We start from the raw sequence: 19,641 nt of genomic DNA, 5'->3' as shown, positions 1-19,641 counted from the left end.
CTGCCTTAAATAAGTTCGTCTTCCTTACTGAGCGCAGCGTTCCTCTTAGGAGGCTGAACAACTCTAAGGTGCTGAAGTATCAAGGGCTGCAACCCATACTAAAGGACCTCATCACAACCTTTAACCTCGGCGCTTCTCAAGAAAGAATTGACCACCCGCCAAATCAACAAGGATGTGGAAGGCTTCTTAGCCGACCGTACAACCCATAAAAAGTATTCAAGAGAAAGGTTAAAAGGTTATGGGATTATGGGAATGTAGTGGCTGAGCCCCCGCCTACTACTGCATTCGTTGCTACGAATGGTCCCAGGGTGTAGCAGTACTCGTAAAGAGACTGGACATCTTTGAGATAGAATGATGCGAACACTGACTTGCTTCTCCAATAGGTTGCATCCATAACACTCTGCAGAGAACGGTTCTGTTTGAAGGCCACTGAAGTAGCCACAGCTCTCACTTCATGTGTCCTTACCTTCAGCAAAGCAAGGTCTTCTTCCTTCAGATGAGAATGTGCTTCCCTAATCAGAAGCCTGAATAGTAAGAAACTGAGTTCTTAGACCTTGGAAAAGAAGGCTTCTTGATAGCACACCATAAGGCTTCTGATTGTCCTCGTAAAGGTTAAGACCTTTTTAGATAGTACCTAAGAGCTCTAACTGGGCAAAGTACTCTCTCCAGTTCATTCCCCACCAAGTTGGACAGGCTTGGGATCTCGAACGACTTAGGCCAAGGACGTGAAGGAAGCTCGTTTAGCAAAAACCGAGCTGCAAGGAACATGTAGCCGTTTCAGATGTGAAAACTATGATCCTGCTGAAGGCGTGGATCTCACTTACTCTTTTAGCTGTTGTCAAGCACACGAGGAAAAGAGTTTTTAATGTGAGGTCCTAAAAAGAGGCTGATTGGAGAGGTTCAAATCTTGATGACATAAGGAACCTTAGGACCACGTCTAGATTCCAGCCTGGAGTGGACAACCGACGTTCCTTTGAGGTCTCAAAAGACCTAGGGAGGTCCTGTAGATCTTTGTTGGTGGAAAGATCCAAGCCTCTGTGGCGGAAAACCGCTGCCAACATACTTCTGTAACCCTTGATCGTAGGAGCTGAAAGGGATCTTACTTTCCTTAGATGTAACAGGAAGTCAGCAATCTGGGTTACAGTGGTACTGGTTGAGGAAACTGCATTGGTCTTGTACCAGCTTCGGAAGACTTCCCCTTGAGACTGATAGACTCTGAGAGTGGATGTTCTCCTTGCTCTGGCAATCGCTCTGGCTGCCTCCTTCGAAAAGCCCCTAGCTCTTGAGAGTCTTTCGAAAGTCTGAAGGCAGTCAGACGAAGAGCGTGGAGGTTTGGGTGTACCTTCTTTACGTGAGGTTGACGTAGAAGGTTCACTCCTAGAGGAAGAGTCCTGGGAATGTCGACCAGCCATTGCAGTACCTCTATGAACCATTCTCTCGCGGGCCAGAGCGGAGCCAACCAACGTCAGCCGTGTCCCTTTGCGAGAGGAGAACTTCTGAAGTACCCTGTTGACAATCTTGAACGGCGGGAATGCATACAGGTCGAGATGGGACCAATCCAGCAGAAAAGCATCCACGTGAACTGCTGCTGGGTCTGGAATCGGAGAACAATACAACAGGAGTCTCTAGGTTATCGAGGTAGCGAACAGATCTATGGTTGGCTGACCCCACAGGGCCCAAAGTCTGCTGCAAACATTCTTGTGAAGGGTCCACTCTGTGGGGATGACCTGACCCTTCCGGCTGAGGCGATCTGCCATGACATTCATACCGCCCTGAATGAACCTCGTTACCAGCGTGAGCTTTCGATCTTTTGACCAGATGAGGAGGTCCCTTGCGATCTAGAACAACTTCCACGAAAGAGTCCCTCCCTGCTTGGAGATGTAAGCCAGGGCTGTGGTGTTGTCAGAGTCCACCTCCACCACCTTGTTAAGCTGGAGGGACTTGAAGTTTATCAAGGCCAGAAGAACCGCCAACAACTCCTTGCAATTGATGTGAAGTGTCCTTTGCTCCTGATTCCATGTTCCCGAGCATTCCTGTCCGTCCAAGTCGCACCCCAGCCCGTGTCTGATGCGTCCGAGAGGAGACGGCGGTCGGGTTTCTGAACAGCCAAAGGTAGACTTCCTTGAGAAGAAAGCTGTTCTTACACCACGCGAGAGAAGACCTCCTCTCTTCGGAAACAGGAACTGAGACCGTCTCTAGCGTCATGTCCTTTATCCAGTGAGCAGCTAGATGATACTGAAGGGGGCGGAGGTGGAGTCTCCCTAACACGATGAACAGGGCCAGCGATGAAAGTGTCCCTGTTAGACTCATCCACTACCTGACTGAGCATCGGTTCCTTCTCAGCATGCTCTGGATGCATTCTAGGGCTTGGAAGATCCTTGGGGCCGACGGAAAAGCCCGAAAAGCTCGACTCTGAAGATCCATACCCAGGTAGACAATGGTCTGGGATGGGACGAGCTGGGACTCCTCAAAATTGACCAGGAGGCCCAGTTCCTTGGTCAGATCCATAGTCCATCTGAGAATCTCCAGACAGCGACGACTTGTGGGAGCTCTTAAAAGCCAGTCGTCTGACGGAGCCGGACACAAGATCATGGTACTGCTGCACAGTCTGTGAACTGTCAACCATGGGGAAGCGAGGAAGTACAGTGACAACCCGAAGCTGTCTAGACTGTCTGGGTCGTACAGACAACTCCTAATCGGGTTGCTGAGGTTGCCGCACTGCGTCACAACAAGTCACTTCTGCTGGTTGTTGAACGTCTTCCCAGTGACACACTGACTCCGTAAACAAAAAATCCTCTAACAAGGACTAAGCTTGGACTGCATGTCTTGCAACACAGCTCAAGGTCTATGGGAGCAGGTGTGGTAACAGACGGGGTTAGCGACTGAAGTGGAACCATTACCTTCCCTGGAAGCATGTTATGCTTAAATATAAGTCCATAGGAGGCTACGCAGCTAAAGGCTCCTCTCCAAATGACAGAGTCCTCAAGGGAATATCAGAAGGAGGGAGAAAAGCACTTTCTCATCTACAGGGACCATATCCGAGAAAAGCTAAGTTCTCTCAGTGAGGGTTTCACTGGTGCAAAAGCAGCAGACTAGAAGGCAACGTTATGAAACTGCTTGACAGTCTAGTGAGTTGGCAACAACCAAAGATGTGTGACTGAGAAGCATGCGGTAAGGTATGCAGAGCATGCTGTATGCAGAGCATGCTGTATGCAGAGCATGCTGTATGTAGAGCATGCTGTAAGGTAAGCAGAGCATGTTGCATGGCGTGTAACATTTCTCAGAAATTCCATGACCAGTGCTAGATTGAGTAATATCGCATTACTGTCCATTGAAAGTGCACGTGCCGAGGGAATTGATTTAGACTGTTTTGTTGATGAATTTGATAGCCGGCATGATAATCGTAGAATTAAGCTGCACTAAATATACGTACTATAATCTACTTCACCTCAGGAAAGGGAAACTCGCCCTGTTGGCAACACTGCATTACTTCATGCATGCTTGCATGGGGTTTTAATATCAACATAATATTTACATTACATTCATAACTCATGATTCATTTTTGTTTTGAAGATATTTTTGCCATATTTTTGCGATTTTGTTAAAAATATATTGCAAGGAATACATATATAAATATTTTTTTTTTTTTTTTTTTTTTTTTTTTTTTTTTTAAGTAATACGAATAACCTCCATTATCATAATGTGTGTAGGCATACATGTATATGTTTTACAAATGCAAGTTATGAAAGTAATGAGGTGTTATTATTGTCATTTGTTATTTCAAAGTTGAATGGGAAGAGGCTCAAGTTGAGGAGAAAGTGGCAGATGCATGCGTTGAGGTGGCTGACTCATAGCATGAGGTTCCTGCCTCAAGAGTTGCGCTTGCCTCAAGGGTTGAGGTGGCTGCGCAGAGAGAGGCTCTTGACTCACGAGTTGAGGTTCTTGAGGTGTGAGCTGCGAGAGTTGAGGTAGCGGCTGCGCAGAACGCAGTTCCTGTCTCACGAGTTGAGGTTCTTGAGGTGCTAGCCTCAAGAGTTGAGGCTCTCGCCTTGAGGAAAGTTGAGGTAGCAGCTGCGAGAGCTGAGGTGGCTGCCTCAAGGATGGTAGAGGTTGTCGTACCTCAAGAGGTTGTTGCCTCGAAGATGGTCTAACTGCAAGAAACTCTTGCCTCAAAGGAAGAGGAGGATGTAAGGCATAAGACTCCTGTTCCCATTGTTGAGGTTGCCTTAAGGAAGGTGGAGGTTGCTGCACAACACTGGTAACTGGCAACTCCCAACGCGGTAGCTCACGCATGGAGGTAGCTTGAGGAACCTCAACTTCGTACGTCTGGCAGACTGGACTGCGGTGAGGAGGAGCGCTCGCATAGAATTAAAACCATTAAGCTAAGAAAGAATGAACAAAACGCTAGAAACGGTTACTCTTACTGCAACGTGACACCGTGAAAATTCTCTCTCTATCGTAACGATAGAGCGCAAGTTAAACGTTCTGAACGTCAACAACTGCAGAGACAAAACAAAACGTTAGTTCAACTTTGAAAACAGTAGAGACTATCAAAGAAATTCTTTCAAAAACATTAAAATAGCATAATATGTTAACAGGTAAAACCGAAATGACGGGCTCAATGTTAATTAACTTCGGTACCAAGAAAAGACCGCCTACTATTAGGAAAGGTCGAATATAAACAAATATAAAAATTAATTTTAATAAGTTTATAATAAAAGGAAGTTAATCGAAGAGGCCTATAAAAGGCGGAGAGATATAAAATAAATATGTTATTTTTATTAATAAAATAAATTTTTGAATATACTTACCCGATAATCATGTAGCTGTCAACTCCGTTGCCCGACAGAATTCTATGGAGGGATACGCCAGCTATCACAATACTAGAAGGGGGTGTACTTACCAGCGCCACCTGTGGCCAGGTACTCAATCATTTGTTGTTGACACCTCCTCAATTATTCCTCGGTCCACTGGTTCTCTCTGGGGAGGAAAGGGAGGGTCGATTAAATCATGATTATCGGGTAAGTATATTCAAAAATTTATTTTATTAATAAAAATAACATTTTTCAATATTAAACTTACCCGATAATCATGTAGCTGATTCACACCCAGGGAGGTGGGTGAAAACCAGTGTACATGATTAAAGGATAGCTAAGTATCCCATATTTCATATAACAGTTATCTCAAATAACAATGAAATAATAAGTACCTGGTAAGGAAGTCGAATAGAACCGTTACTCTGCCTTTTATTTAAAGTTCGTCTTCCTTACTGAGCGCAGCGTTCCTCTTGGAGGCTGAATCAACCCAAAGGTGCCAAAGTACAAGGGGTTGCAACCCTACTAAAGGACCTCTACCAAACCTTTAACCCAGGCGCTTCTCAAGAATGAATAGACCACCCGCCAAATCCAAGGATGCGGAAGGCTTCTTAGCCTACCGTAACAACCATAAAAACAACAATAAAAGTATTCAAGAGAAAGGTTAAAAAGGTTATGGGATTATGGGAATGTAGTGGCTGAGCCCTCACCTACTACTGCACTCGCTGCTACGAATGGTCCCAGGGTGTAGCAGTTCTCGTAAAGAGACTGGACATCTTTCAGATAAAATGATGCAAACACTGACTTGCTCCTCCAATAGGTTGCATCCATAATGCTCTGCAGAGAACGGTTTTTATTAAAGGCCAACGAAGTAGCTACAGCTCTTACTTCGTGGGTCCTTACCTTCAGCAATGCAAGGTCTTCCTCCTTTAAGTGAGAATGTGCTTCTCTGATCAGAAGCCTTATATAGTACGAAAGCCCATTCTTGGACATGGGTCTCGAGGGTTTCTTGATGGCACACCATAAGGCTTCTGACTGTCCTCGAATAGGTTTAGACCTCTTCAGATAATATTTGAGAGCTCTGACAGGGCAAAGAACTCTCTCTAGTTCGTTACCTACCATGTTGGAGAGGCTAGGTATTTCGAACGATCTAGGCCAAGGACGTGAAGGAAGCTCGTTCTTTGCTAGGAATCCAAGCTGAAAAGAACATGTTGCAGATTCGGTTGTGAAACCAATGTTCTTGCTGAAGGCATGAACCTCACTGACTCTCTTAGCTGTTGCAAGGCAAACGAGAAAAGCAGTCTTGAGGGTAAGATCCTTGAAGGAAGCTGACTGGAGAGGTTCGAACCTAGATGTCATAAGGAACCTTAAGACTACGTCTAGATTCCAGCCTGGAGTGGAAAGACGACGTTCTTTAGACGTCTCAAAAGACTTGAGAATGTCTTGAAGGTCCTTGTTGGAAGACAGGTCCAAACCCCTGTGGCGGAGAACTGAGGCCAACATGCTCCTATACCCTTTAATCGTAGGTGTTGAAAGGGATCTCTCATTCCTAAGATGAAGAAGGAAGTCAGCTATTTGGATCACAGAGGTATTGGTAGAGGATATTGAATTGGCTCTACACCAGCTTCGGAAGACCTCCCACTTAGACTGGTAGACTCTACGAGTGGACATTCTTCTAGCTCTGGCAATCGCACTGGCTGCCTCCTTCGAAAAGCCTCTAGCTCTAGCGAATCTTTCGACAGTCTGAAGGCAGTCAGTCGAAGAGCGTGGAGGTTTGGGTGCAACCTGTCTACGTGTGGTTGACGTAGAAGGTCCACTCTTAGAGGTAGAGTCCTGGGGAAGTCGACTAGCCATTGAAGTACCTCTGTGTACCATTCTCTTGCAGGCCAAAGGGGAGCAACCAGCGTCAGCCGTGTCCCTTCGTGCGAGACGAATTTCTGCAGAACTTTGTTTATTATCTTGAACGGAGGGAATGCGTACAGGTCGAGATGGGACCAGTTCAGAAGAAAAGCATCCACATGAACCGCTGCAGGGTCTGGAACAGGGGAACAATAAAGCGGAAGTCTCTTGGTGATGGAGGTGGCAAACAGATCTATGGTAGGTTGACCCCACAAGGTCCAAAGTCTGTTGCACACATTCTTGTGGAGGGTCCATTCCGTGGGAATGACCTGATTCCTTCTGCTGAGGCGATCCGCTGAAACATTCATATCGCCCTGGATGAACCTCGTGACCAGTGTGAGGTTTAGACCTCTTGACCAAATGAGGAGGTCCCTTGCGATCTCGTAAAGGCTCCTCGAATGGGTCCCTCCTTGCTTGGAGATGTAAGCCAAGGCTGTGGTGTTGTCTGAATTCACCTCCACCACTTTGCCTAGCAGGAGGGACTTGAAGTTCAACAGGGCAAGATGAACTGCTAACAGTTCCTTGCAGTTGATGTGGAGTAATCCTTGTTCCTTGTTCCATACTCCTGAGCATTCCCGTCCGTCCAAGGTCGCACCCCAGCCCGAGTCCGATGCATCCGAGAAGAGATGAAGATGGGGGGTCTGGATGGCCAATGATAGACCCTCCTTGAGAAGGAGATTGTGCTTCCACCACAGGAGAGTGGTCTTCATCTCTTGGTTGATAGGGATAGAGACTGCTTCTAGAGTCGAGCCCTTGTCCCAATGAGCCGCAAGATGGAATTGAAGAGGGCGGAGGTGGAGTCTCCCTAGCTCGACAAACAGGGCCAGTGATGAGAGGGTCCCTGTGAGACTCATCCACTGTCTCACTGAGCAATTGCTCCTCTTCAGCATGCTCATGATGCACTCTAGGGCTTGGTTTATCCTGGGGGCCGATGGAAAAGCCCGAAAATCCCGACTCTGAATCTCCATTCCCAGGTACACAATGGATTGGGAGGGAATGAGTTGAGATTTCTCTATATTGACTAATAGACCTAGGTCTCTGATTAGATCTAAAGTCCAAGAGAGGTTCTCCAGACAACGACGACTCGTGGAGGCTCTCAACAGCCAGTCGTCTAGGTAGAGGGAGGCTCTGATGTTCGATAAGTGCAGGAATTTCGCTACATTCCTCATCAGATGAGTAAAGACCATAGGAGCTGTGCTTAGGCCAAAACACAGGGCTTGGAACTGATAGACAACCTTTCCGAAAACGAATCTCAGGAAAGGTTGGGAGTCTGGATGAATGGGAACGTGAAAGTATGCATCTTTCAAGTCCAACGAGACCATCCAGTCTTTCTGTCTGACCGCTGCTAAGACCGACTTGGTCGTCTCCATTGTGAACGTCTGCTTGGTGACATACTCGTTGAGAGAGCTGACGTCCAGCACCGGTCTCCAACCTCCTGTCTTCTTGGCCACAAGAAAGAGACGGTTGTAGAAGCCCGGGGATTGATGGTCCCGGACTATAACCACTGCCTTCTTCTGCACAAGTAGCGACACCTCCTGTTGCAATGCTAGCCTCTTGTCCTCTTCTTTGTAGTTGGGAGAGAGGTTGATGGGCGATGTGGTCAGAGGCGGTCTGAGGCAGAATGGAATCCTGTAACCGTACCTCAGCCAACTGACAGACTGTGCGTCTGCACCTCTCTTCTCCCAGGCTCGCCAGAAGATCTTGAGTCTGGCTCCTACTGTTGTCTGGAGAATCTGAGAGTCAGTTCTTTCCCTTAGATGTCCTGGGTCCTTTCCTAGACTTGCTCCTGTGAGAGTCTGGACGGGAGCTTCCTCGGCTGGGGGCTCTACCACGAAAGGGCGGTATGAACCTCGTAGCCGGGGTATCAGCCACTGGGGAGCGATAAGTCTTGGGGACAGAGGTGGTAACCTTAGACTTACGAGCCGATGAGGCTACAAGATCGTGCGTGTCCTTCTGTATCAGGGCAGCCGACAAGTCCTTAACTAGCTCCTCGGGAAAGAGGAACTTTGAGAGTGGAGCAAAAAGGAGTTGTGACCGTTGGCACGGTGTAATGCTGGCGGAGAGGAAGGTACACAGTTGTTCCCTTTTCTTCAACACCCCTGATACAAATAACGACGCTAGCTCACCCGATCCATCTCTGATGGCCTTATCCATGCAGGACATAATTAGCATGGCAGAATCTTTGTCCGCAGGAGAGGTTTTCTTGCTGAGGGCTCCCAGGCACCAGTCGAGAAAGTTGAACATTTCGAAAGCTCTGAACAACCCTTTCAGAAGATGATCCAGGTCTGAGAAGGTCCAACAAACCTTCGAGCGTCTCATCGCAGTCCTCCTAGGCGAGTCCACCAGACTTGAGAAGTCAGCCTGGGCAGAGGCAGGTACTCCCAAGCCTGGTGCTTCCCCTGTGGCATACCAAACGCAACCTTTCGAAGCGAGCTTCGTTGGAGGGAACATGAAGGAAGTCTTGCCAAGGTGTTGTTTAGACTGAAGCCACTCCCCTAAGATCCTTAAAGCCCTCTTGGAGGATCTAGCTAGGACAAGCTTAGTATAGTTGGACTTAGCTTGTTGAACGCCCAGCGAAAACTCAGATGGAGGAGAGCGGGGAATAGCAGAGACGAAGTGGTCTGGGTAAATCTCCCTGAGTAGAGCCAAGACCTTTCTAAAATCAATAGACAATGGAGAAAGCTTAGACTCCTCCACGTCTGATGAGGGATCAAGGTGTGCCTCCTCATCATCCGACACTTCATCAGCAGAGGGTAGCGAAGCGATAGGACCAGAATGCTGAACCGCAGAGTCAGAACGGGTAGGAACAATAACAGAGGTTTCCTCATCTTGAGGGAAAACCTGAGGCTCAGACTGCATAGGCTGAACAACAGACGAAGCAGAAGGCAGGCGCATGGGTGAAGGAGGTTGACTCCTAGCAAGAGTTGAACCCAAGGATTGCACAAGCTGAGCGGAGGACGGAGGCGGAGTAGTCCGTTCCTGTTCCTGTGAGATGAGTGGAGCATGAAGAGGTTGAGGCTGCGCAGAACAAGGTAAAGTTCTCGCAAGCTGAGGCTCCTGAGGCGCAAGTCCAGGGTGTAGAGGAGCTTGCCTAGAGGAGGGTTGAGCTCGCTGCAGCGATGGTTGAGCAGACAGACTCACGGAGGGGAGAGGTTGTTGTACCCCAACCGAGAGTTGCACCACTGGTGGAGCAGCAAGGGGAGGAGGAGGAAGAGTGGAATAACTCTCCTGATCCCAAAGCAAGGGTTGCCTTAAAGAAGGCTGAGGCTGAACAACACTGGGAACAGCAAACTCCGAAAGTGGCTCAACATCGTACGCCTGGCAGATGGTGCTGCGACCAGGCGGAGCAGGTGCAGGCTGGGCGAGCACAGGCGGAGCGAGTACAGGTGGAGGGAGTGTAGGCGGAGGAGGAGGTGCAACACTCTCAGCCCGACACTCACGCATCAAGTCCGAAAGCTGAGCTTGCATGGACTGAAGCAGGGTCCACTTGGGGTCGGCAGAAACGATAACAGACTGAGGTAAAGTCACAGTCGGGCTCTGTATAGGCAGAACCTTACTCCTCTTGGGCGGAGTACAGTCGACCGATGACTGAGGCGAGTCGGAGCTGAGCCAATGACTACAACCTGGCTGAGCACTCGCTGACTGAACTCTACGTTTAAGCGGTCTCGAGACCTGAGACCAACGTTTCTTCCCTGCATGTCGATCAGCGGACGAGAAGACGGGCTCAATCGTCTGCAGGTGGGAGTGACGGTCTAAGGAAGACACGCCCGCAACCACCGAGGATAATTCTGTGCGCCTAACAAGGCCTGTCGAACCCTTAAGCCCTTCGACATTGCTTCTCCCCTGGGCATGGGAGCTTGCAAGAGGTCCCGGACTGGGAGGACGACTGGCTCGCACAGAAAAATCCTCACGCACCACACTGGCACCACTAGCACTTGGCACTGCACAGACACTAGCACTCGTCACAGCACTGGCACTATTTCCACCCACTGCACTCTTGACCTTCAGTTCTTTAACCTCGGCCATCAGAGACTTATGGTCACTTACCACTGATTCTACTTTATCTCCTAAAGCCTGAATAGCACGCAAAACAGTTGACATATCAGGCGGAGGGCACACAGTAGGTTCGGGGGTAGCCACTACAGGGGTAGGAAAAGGTAGGGGATCATGAGGTGAGGAAAACATAGAAGAGTGAGAAGAACTTCTCCTAACTTTACCTCTCTCTAACTTAGATGAATATTTTAAAAGACGGACAAATTCCAATTCCGAAAGTCCGGCGCACTCCTCACATCGATTTTCTAATAGACAGGGCCTGTCCCTACAGTCAGAACAAGCGGTGTGAGGATCTACCGAGGCCTTCGGAATACGCCTATTGCAAGACCTACATCGTCTATGGGAGGGAGCTTGCGAAACGTCAGACATCTTGTTTCAAAGAGTTAGTCAAAGGGTGATCCAAAAACAAGCAAAAATTCATAAACCGTTAACCAGTATTTATATAAAAGCTATCTAGCTAATATAAAAAGGATTCCAGTAATGCGACAGCCGTTAATCTAAGAGAATACTTCACCAAATATCCATGAATAAACTCGAAGACCATAAGCGTATCCCAGAACGTCTAGCCGGAAGCACGACAGAGGAATAATTGAGGAGGTGTCAACAACAAATGATTGAGTACCTGGCCACAGGTGGCGCTGGTAAGTACACCCCCTTCTAGTATTGTGATAGCTGGCGTATCCCTCCATAGAATTCTGTCGGGCAACGGAGTTGACAGCTACATGATTATCGGGTAAGTTTAATATTGAAAACTATAACTTTTGTTAAGCAAAATTAAGAAAGAGAGTCTATACTCTCTTAGACACCAACACTTCCGTCTAAGGGAAGGGTCGGCCATTTAAAAGTGAAAGAGAGTTCATACTCTCTTCGTCACCATAATTAATCAAATTAATTCCAAAAGCTAGCTAAGCTAAAGATAAAACTTCCTGAATAGCGAAAGCTAAACTCTAGAGCAAATACATCACCAAATCGTGAGCAAAAAACTCCAGAATCAACAGCGTATCCATGTAGGTCTAGCCGGAGGCACGACAGAGGAAAAATTGAGGTGGTGTCAACAAGAAGTACTGCAGTACCTGGCCACAGGTGGCGCTTGTGAGTACACCCCCCTCTTGTATAGCGATCGCTGGCGTATCCCTTCCGTAGAATTCTGTCGGGCAACGGAGTTGACAGCTACATGATTATCGGGTAAGATTAATATTGAAAAAGCACATTTTAAAAGGAAAATCAACACAAGACAACGCCTAACCTAAACCTAGCAGCCATATACTTACCTATGGAGAGGGGTGCACTGCCCCTTACAAAACCCCCTTAGACTACCATATCCTTAGCTTACCACAAGACTAAGACTCTCAACCCTGTCTTTACTTCCCATTTGACTTCACTCCTGGCAAAGTAGCACTAAATATTAAATTTTCATAAAGTAGTTATTTGTGGTAAAAATAAGTGTCATTTACGAAGGAAACGCAAGTTTTTCTATAGGAAAAAGTTAGTCTTTAGTGGGAAATTTTTCCCCGTCCGTAACTATAATAAAGCCGGTTACTGTACTTTACATTGAGTACGAGACATTCCATACCAAATGAAAGCTACTATCGTGTAATATGCTAAGGTACGATCAGCTAGCCTATTATCCCAATAGTCATTTCAAATTGCTCACTAATAATTTCCAAATTATTTTTTCTTAAAATCTCACTAAAGGTACGTGCATTGATTGGGTTTTTTTAAGTTATGCTAGCCATAAAAATACTCATAACCAATTGACCTACAAAAGCTCCCAATACAATGTCTAGTTTTAGTATTTGTTTAAAAAGACCACACTCCTAGTTTCTAGTGTAGACAGAACGGTAAAGTTTTACTGTATTACAGGGTATCATTTCGAACAGAAAATATGTTTTCCTGTAGTAAATAATGTGATTTAACCGAATTTGACTTCATTTCAACCGCTAACAAACAGAACAACCAGTTCGCCCAACTTCAAGGTGTATTTTTTCATCGGTTTATTATACATGCAAGAAGGTAATGTATAGAGAAAAAAAGGCTTGTTTTATCATTATATACCATTTCCCCAGTATGTTTTCCCGGATCAAGTAAAGATAAGCACCCCCATAACTGACTAGTATAGAAAAGCACCCCCGAATTTGTGCAAGTAAAGAATAGCACTCCCATATTTGAGCAAGTAAAGATAAGCACTCCCTGGTCTTGAATAAAAGCAAGTAAAGATAAGCACTCCCATATTTGAGCATGTAAAGATAAGCACATTATTATAATTATGGTTTAAACTTTAAACACAATAAATTATTTTGAAATTTTATTGATATATGAAATATAAAATGAAATATACAACACTGAAATAAGATGTCGAGTCCAGAAATCAAAAATACTTGTAAAAATTTAATTAAAATAATACTGTCTTGCTATAGTTTCACAAAATCTATGAAACTTGTCGTTCTTGTTACGTTCGCTCCACATGAATTCATGCAAAACCCCGAGTTCCCACGGGAACCACGAATTACTGGAATCCCCCGGATCCACTGGAACCCCCAGGTAAATACTGGAATCCCCTTGAAAATTACCGAAATCCCCTACAATATCACTGCAAACCCTTAGAAATTGATAAATATGTGTTTTTATTCATTTACATTATTTTTTAGCAAATTAATTAAATAAAATGTGTATTTTAAAGCATTTTTCTATATACCCTTTACACAATATATAAAAGGGTACAAAAGGGTACAGAACCTAACCTAGTAGTTCCCAGGGCACAACCCCTAGCCGGGGGCAAGCCCCTGGACCCCCTTCCTAGGTCACAACCCCTAGCCAAGGTTCTACCTGTAAATACATAAAAATTATAAATGCCAGAACCATAAAAATAACATATTTTAATAAAAACATATCATTTATTGATTTCTAAGGGTTTGAAGTGATATAGTAGGGGATTTTGGTAATTTTCAAGGGGATTCCAGTAAATCCGGGGGATTCCAGTAATTCAAGGTACCGAGTTCCCACTGGGGGTCCCCCATTATCGGTGGATATAGTTTTTTTCCTAGGTTACATTGCCTTGTAATACTCTGCAATAATACCAATATATATATATATATATATATATATATATATATATATATATATATATATATACAAATAGTTTTTTCCTTAGGTTACATTACCCTGTAATACAGTACAATAATACCGACAGACCTGTGGCTATAACAATTAATAAAATAAAATAATTTGCACCTAAAGATCCTGTGCTTAAAGGCAAACAGTGGCTATGTAAATTTTTGCATACAGATGGGAAGATAAAAACCAGTGTTTTCTTTTACACTACAATAACTATTACCAGTTGGTTTTCTAATGCTACATAGTTTGCGTGATGTCATTTAATGCACACTCAAAAAAGACTAAACTACAATAATATGAGGGGGAGAAACTCATATACTTACTTTGATACAAACGTCAACACTTTGACAATTTGACATTTATGTATTCTTCTTCTTCTTCTCTTTATAATACTAGAGAACAACATCTGGCTCAACCTTTGGAGCCAATGTACTCCCGTTTAAATATGATATTTACGGGCTGCCAACGCAAGAGACATTGTCTTGCTTACAGTAAGGCATTGTATAACGAACGAACAAAACATTATACAAAATTAACATTAGAACTAAATTTAATTTATTTATCTACTCAGGTTCAAGTTCAGATTCACGTTGAAGCTTCGCCCTTGCAACGGCGCCTCCTGTGTCTTTTAGTTTTGTGTGTTCCCTATTTTACTAGTTTTCTCTTTTCACCCACATTTGTTGTAGTACATCTTTCTTATTTTCAATATTTTCTTCACAAAAAAAAGGAATTTTCCAACTGTTTGTGCACTATTTTCTTCGTATGGATGTTGGAGCTCAATTGATTTTATTCTTATATCACTAAACTGTGGACAATATAACATGAAGTGGTTAACATTTTCCTCTACATCACAGAATACGCAGGATATATTTCCATCTTGGTGTCTGTTTTTTTATATTCAAGCCTAGTGTGTTTGTCCCTGCTCTGAATAGTAAAATTGACGAAAATGTGTTGTCATATACTTCCTCCGCCTTGATTTCACTTTTCCAGTTTTTATACAGAATTAGACTCTCCTTACACTCTATTTCACTCTTCCATTTCCTTGTGTCCCATTCTCTTGTTCTCTTCTTTATGTCCTCTTTCGTACATCTCTTGATTTCTCTCATCGACATCCCACATTCTTCAGCATACTTCTTCACATGCATCAACCACTTCCTCTCTTTTTCTTCCATACCATTGACTATTGCTGGTAGTATGTCCTTCTCTCCCTTATAAATGCTATTAAGGTACCTCAGCTTTCCATCCATTACCCTTGTTTTCATAGAAGATGCTCCTACATCCCCTCTCAAGGCTACAATTGCTGTATTCTTTACACCCCCAAATATCCTTCTATACACTCCATTCTCAATTCTCTGCAACTATTCTATTTCAGTTTCTTTCAAGTAAATTACATTTGTTCCATATAATATAGAAGGTAGTGCTACACTTTTCCAGTATGTTTTCTCAATCAGTATTTTATTGCAACATTTTTTCAGTATTAGAACTAAAAACTACGTGTGGCTCATTCTTTGGAGCTAATGTACTCCCCTGTAAATATGATATTTACGGGCTGCCCACGCAAGAGCCCGTGCCTTGAATATGCAAGGCAATCTAAAACGAAATAAGGAAAAATATGATACAAATATAAACATTATAACTAAATTTAGTTCATTCATAGGTAGTAGGTTGGCCAGGGCACCAGCCACCCGTTGAGATACTACCACTAGAGTGGTATTGGGTCCTTTGACTGGCCAGACAGTAATGCATTGGATCCCTCTCTCTGGTCACGGATTATTTTTCTTTGCCTACACTTACACAGAATAGTCTGGCTTATTCTTTACATATTCTCGTCTTTCCTCATACACCTGACAACAATGAGATATTTAACACTTCTTCACCTAAGGGTTTAATCACTGTACTGCAATTTGTTCAGTATACTTTCCTCTTGGTAAGGGTAGAAGAGACTCTTTAGCTATGGTAAGCAGCTCTTCTAGGAGAAGGACACTCCAAAATTAAACCATTGTTCTCTAGTCTTGGGTAGTGCCATAGCCTCTGTACCATGGTCTTCCACTGTCTTGGGTTAGAGTTCTCTTGCTTGAGGGTACACTCGGGCACACTATTCTATCTTATTATTACTTTTTTTCTTCCTCTTGTTTTTTTTGAAATTGTGTGTTGGGCAGGCTCATTAGAAGGGCCATGGATGCCTGGTGGTTTATCAAGAGGTTGTCTTTTACTTTTTCTGATTCTTTTTCTTCTCAAAACCATCCTTACTGTCCTCTCTTCAGTTGAAGTGGCTATCCTGGAGGGTATTTAGCCTTGCATGGTGTATCGACTCCTCCATGTTGACCAGTTTTTCCGACTTTTTACTATAGTCTATGGATATCATCAATCACTTTATTTATAATTCTGTACATATTGTTTTTGTTATAATTCTTGTTAATCTAGTTTTTAAGTATGGTGCCTCTTTTTTATTTCTATCAATTCTTATGCTGTCTGGAGACACTGAGCGGAATCCGGGACCAGTACGTCCCAGATTTCGTCAATGTCATCGTCTGTATTGCAATATTCGTGGTCTTCATGCAAATATCCAAGACCTTACAGTTGCGTCTAGACAGTATGATATTCTTTTGTGCTCAGGAACTTTGGTTTCTAATATGAGGCACTCATCTGAGCTCCTTATAACTGGTTGTAAGAAGCCAATAATGTTGAAACGTGATGCCATCCCTAGGGCCAGGGGAATGGTGGTGTATATTAGGACCGAGTACCCTGCTTCTCATAAGTCCTGCTATCAATGTGGTTGTCATAAGATTTAGGTAATAAAAGTTTGTAGCAGGCATAACAACTTTTATTTGTGTTCGATCTATCGGAATCCAGACATGGATGATTCTATCTTCGATTGTCTTCTTACCATTATGGCTAAGATACAAGAAGATGATAGAAAGGCTTCTTTTGTCTTTGTTGGTGATTTTAATGCTCACCATAGGGAGTGGTTAAGTTCTATCTCTCCTACCGATCGCCATGGCTTAAGAGCTTTAGACTTTGCCTCTGAATCAGGCTGTGAGCAAATCATAAATGAAGTTACTCACAGGTCTAGTAATTGCTTGGACCTCGTATGCACTGACTCCCCTGGCGTTATAACTAGTAAGGTTGGTTCTCCAGTCGGGACATCGGATCATGCCTTGATTTCATTAGTAGTGAAGACTGAGCAGCCTGTCCCTGATATACCATACTCTTGTAAAATTTATATGAAATCCCTAGCAGACTGGAATGGGATTTTGCATGATCTTTTGTGCTTGAATTGGTCACAATTATATAGTAGTGTAGATCCTGTTGTCCCTTTGAATGAGAATCTAGTTAACATAATTGATAGGCGTATCCCTTCTCGTGTGCTAAGGTGAAGGACAAACCGTGGTTCAATGATGATTGTAGACGTGCTTATTTGGAGAAGCAGGGGGCCTATCACCTTTGGAAGGGTAACAGATCAGATTTGACTTGGAACAACTATACTCAGCTTCGAGCCTTTGCTCAGAGAGTTTATGCCTCAACTGAAAAGGAATACAATTTAACCATAAAAGAAACCCTTTCTGGTACAACTCAGGAACAAAAATGGTGGTCCACCCTTAAATCTGCACTCTTTGGTGTAGATGCAACAGTTCCTCCTTTACATAAACCAGATGGCTCAGTCACTCACTGTCCAAAGGAAAAGGCAATCATTTTAGCTGATGTTTTTGACAGTAAACAGAGTAATGAAAAACTTGAACTTCCTCATTCCTGTTTTCCCGGGGCTAAACTAACTAGTTTAGCTTTTCGATCTCGTGAAATTAAATCTCTGTTGATGGACCTTGATGCTTATGGAGGTGTAGACCTAAATGGTATTTTTCCTTTGTTTTTTATAAAGATAGCAGATTTATTAGCTCCAAAGTTATCTGATATTTTGCGCAAGTTAGCAAGAAGAGGAGCTTTTAGCACTTGTTGGAGAATTGGTAATGTTACTCCTCTATGTAAATGTGTTTGTGGTAGCTCAAGTCCCACTGATTACTGCCCAATTTCCATAACTCCCATATTATCTAAAGTGTTTGAACGTCGCCTGGCAAAACGTCTTAATAGGTTTGCTGAAGGTAATCCCCTACTCCCTAGTTTGCAATTTAGTTTTCGTAAAGCCCTTGGAGCATATGATGCCATTCTTACAATCTCCAATGCTGTACAGAAGTCCCTTGATTGGGGTCAGGAAGGTCGTATGATTGGCCTTGATTTTAGTGCTGCCTTTGACCGTGTTAATCATGAGGCCCTTGTTTTCAAACTGAAACAGTTGGGAGTGGGTGGGTCGTTTCTTAGCATTATTATTGATTTTTCAAGTAATAGATCTCAAAGAGTTGTTATTGATGGGCACCATAGTGAGTATGGGAATGTCATATCCGATGTTCCACAGGGTAGTGTTCTTGGCCCATTACTTCTGATACTATATACACATGACATGTGGTTTGGCCTACAAAACAAGCTTGTTGCATATGCAGATGATGCTACTCTCTTTGCATCAATTCCATCCCCTGAATGTAGATTTGGGGTTGGTGAATCCCTTAATAGAGATTTAGCTAAAATTAGTGCATGGTACAAATTATGGGGTATGAAGTTGAATCCTAATAAAACTCAAAGTTTGATTGTAAGTAGGCCAAGGACGGTGGCCCCTCAACATCCGGATCTCGGTATTGATAATGTTTCTTTAAATTTTTATGACTTTTAAAATTTTTGGTGTGATTCTCGACAGCAAATTATTTACTTTTGAGAAACACATTAGGTCTGTGTCTTCTTCAACTGCACAAAAAATTGGCTTATTGAGAAAGTCTTACAAGGTTTTCGGTGATCAATCTATTCTGAAGAAGTGTTTTAATTCTTTCATTCTACCTTGTTTTGAGTATTGTTCTCCTGTTTGGTATTCAGCTGCTGATTCTCATCTTAATTTGTGGGACAGAAACTTACGGTCTATTAAATTTCTTATTCTTGATCTAGATATTAATCTTTGGCACCGTCGTTCAATTAGTTCATTATGCATGTTGCATAAGATTTTTCATAACTCTGACCATCCTTTACATTCAGATCTCCCTGGACAATTCTATCCTGTTCGTAATACTAGGCAGGCAGTTAATTCTAATAGCCAGACCTTCTCCATCATGAGGCTCAATACTACAAAGTATTCTAGAAGTTTTATTCCAGCTGTTACCAAGTTGTGGAATGATCTTCCTAATCGGGTAGTTGAATCAGTAGAACTTCAAAAGTTCGGAGTTGGAGCAAATGTTTTTATGTTGACCAGGCTGACATGAGTCTTTTTATTGTTTATATATGACATATCTGTTTTTGACGTTTTTAATAGTTTATATAGGACATCTGTTTTGACGCTGTTACTGCTTTTAGAATGATATATTGTTAATTTATTCTCATCATTTATTTATTTCCTTATTTCCTTTCCTCACTGGGCTGTTTCTCCCTTTTGGAGCCCTTGTGCTTATAGCATCTTGCTTTTCCAACTAGGGTTGTAGCTTGGATAGTAATAATAATAATAATAATAATAATAATAATAATAATAATAATAATAATAATAATATTTATCTACACTAGAGAACAACTGTGAAAGTAGCAAAGTTCTTTTCAGTCATTTATCCAATATTTGCGATTGAAGGGCTAACTTTTACCCTTTCTGCTTTTATATTGCACAAATACTTTATAAATCGTTACTAAATTGAATTCAAAACTGGCAGTACCTGCTGACTTACATGACTATTTTCTA

At 43.4% G+C, this 19,641-nt stretch overlaps 1 protein-coding gene across 3 annotated transcripts in view; it reads right to left on the bottom strand.

Annotated features, from left to right (window-relative positions):
* LOC137615249 (EARP-interacting protein homolog) overlaps window positions 1-14,385 on the bottom strand; it is a 131,276-nt gene extending 116,891 nt beyond the window's left edge. For 2 of the 3 annotated variants that reach the window (XM_068344970.1, XM_068344969.1), the window contains exon 1: window positions 14,204-14,384. The gene's annotated coding sequence lies outside the window, so the exon portion shown is untranslated. Of the gene's footprint in view, window positions 1-14,203 lie in introns of all 3 variants that reach the window. The other variant, XM_068344971.1, reaches the window with a different exon arrangement.
* Window positions 14,386-19,641: the final 5,256 nt, after the last annotated feature.

This window comes from Palaemon carinicauda, chromosome 21 (genome assembly GCF_036898095.1).
Source record: "Palaemon carinicauda isolate YSFRI2023 chromosome 21, ASM3689809v2, whole genome shotgun sequence".
NCBI classification, from domain to species: Eukaryota; Metazoa; Arthropoda; class Malacostraca; order Decapoda; family Palaemonidae; genus Palaemon; species Palaemon carinicauda.
This window is presented reverse-complemented; position numbering and strand designations above follow the sequence as displayed.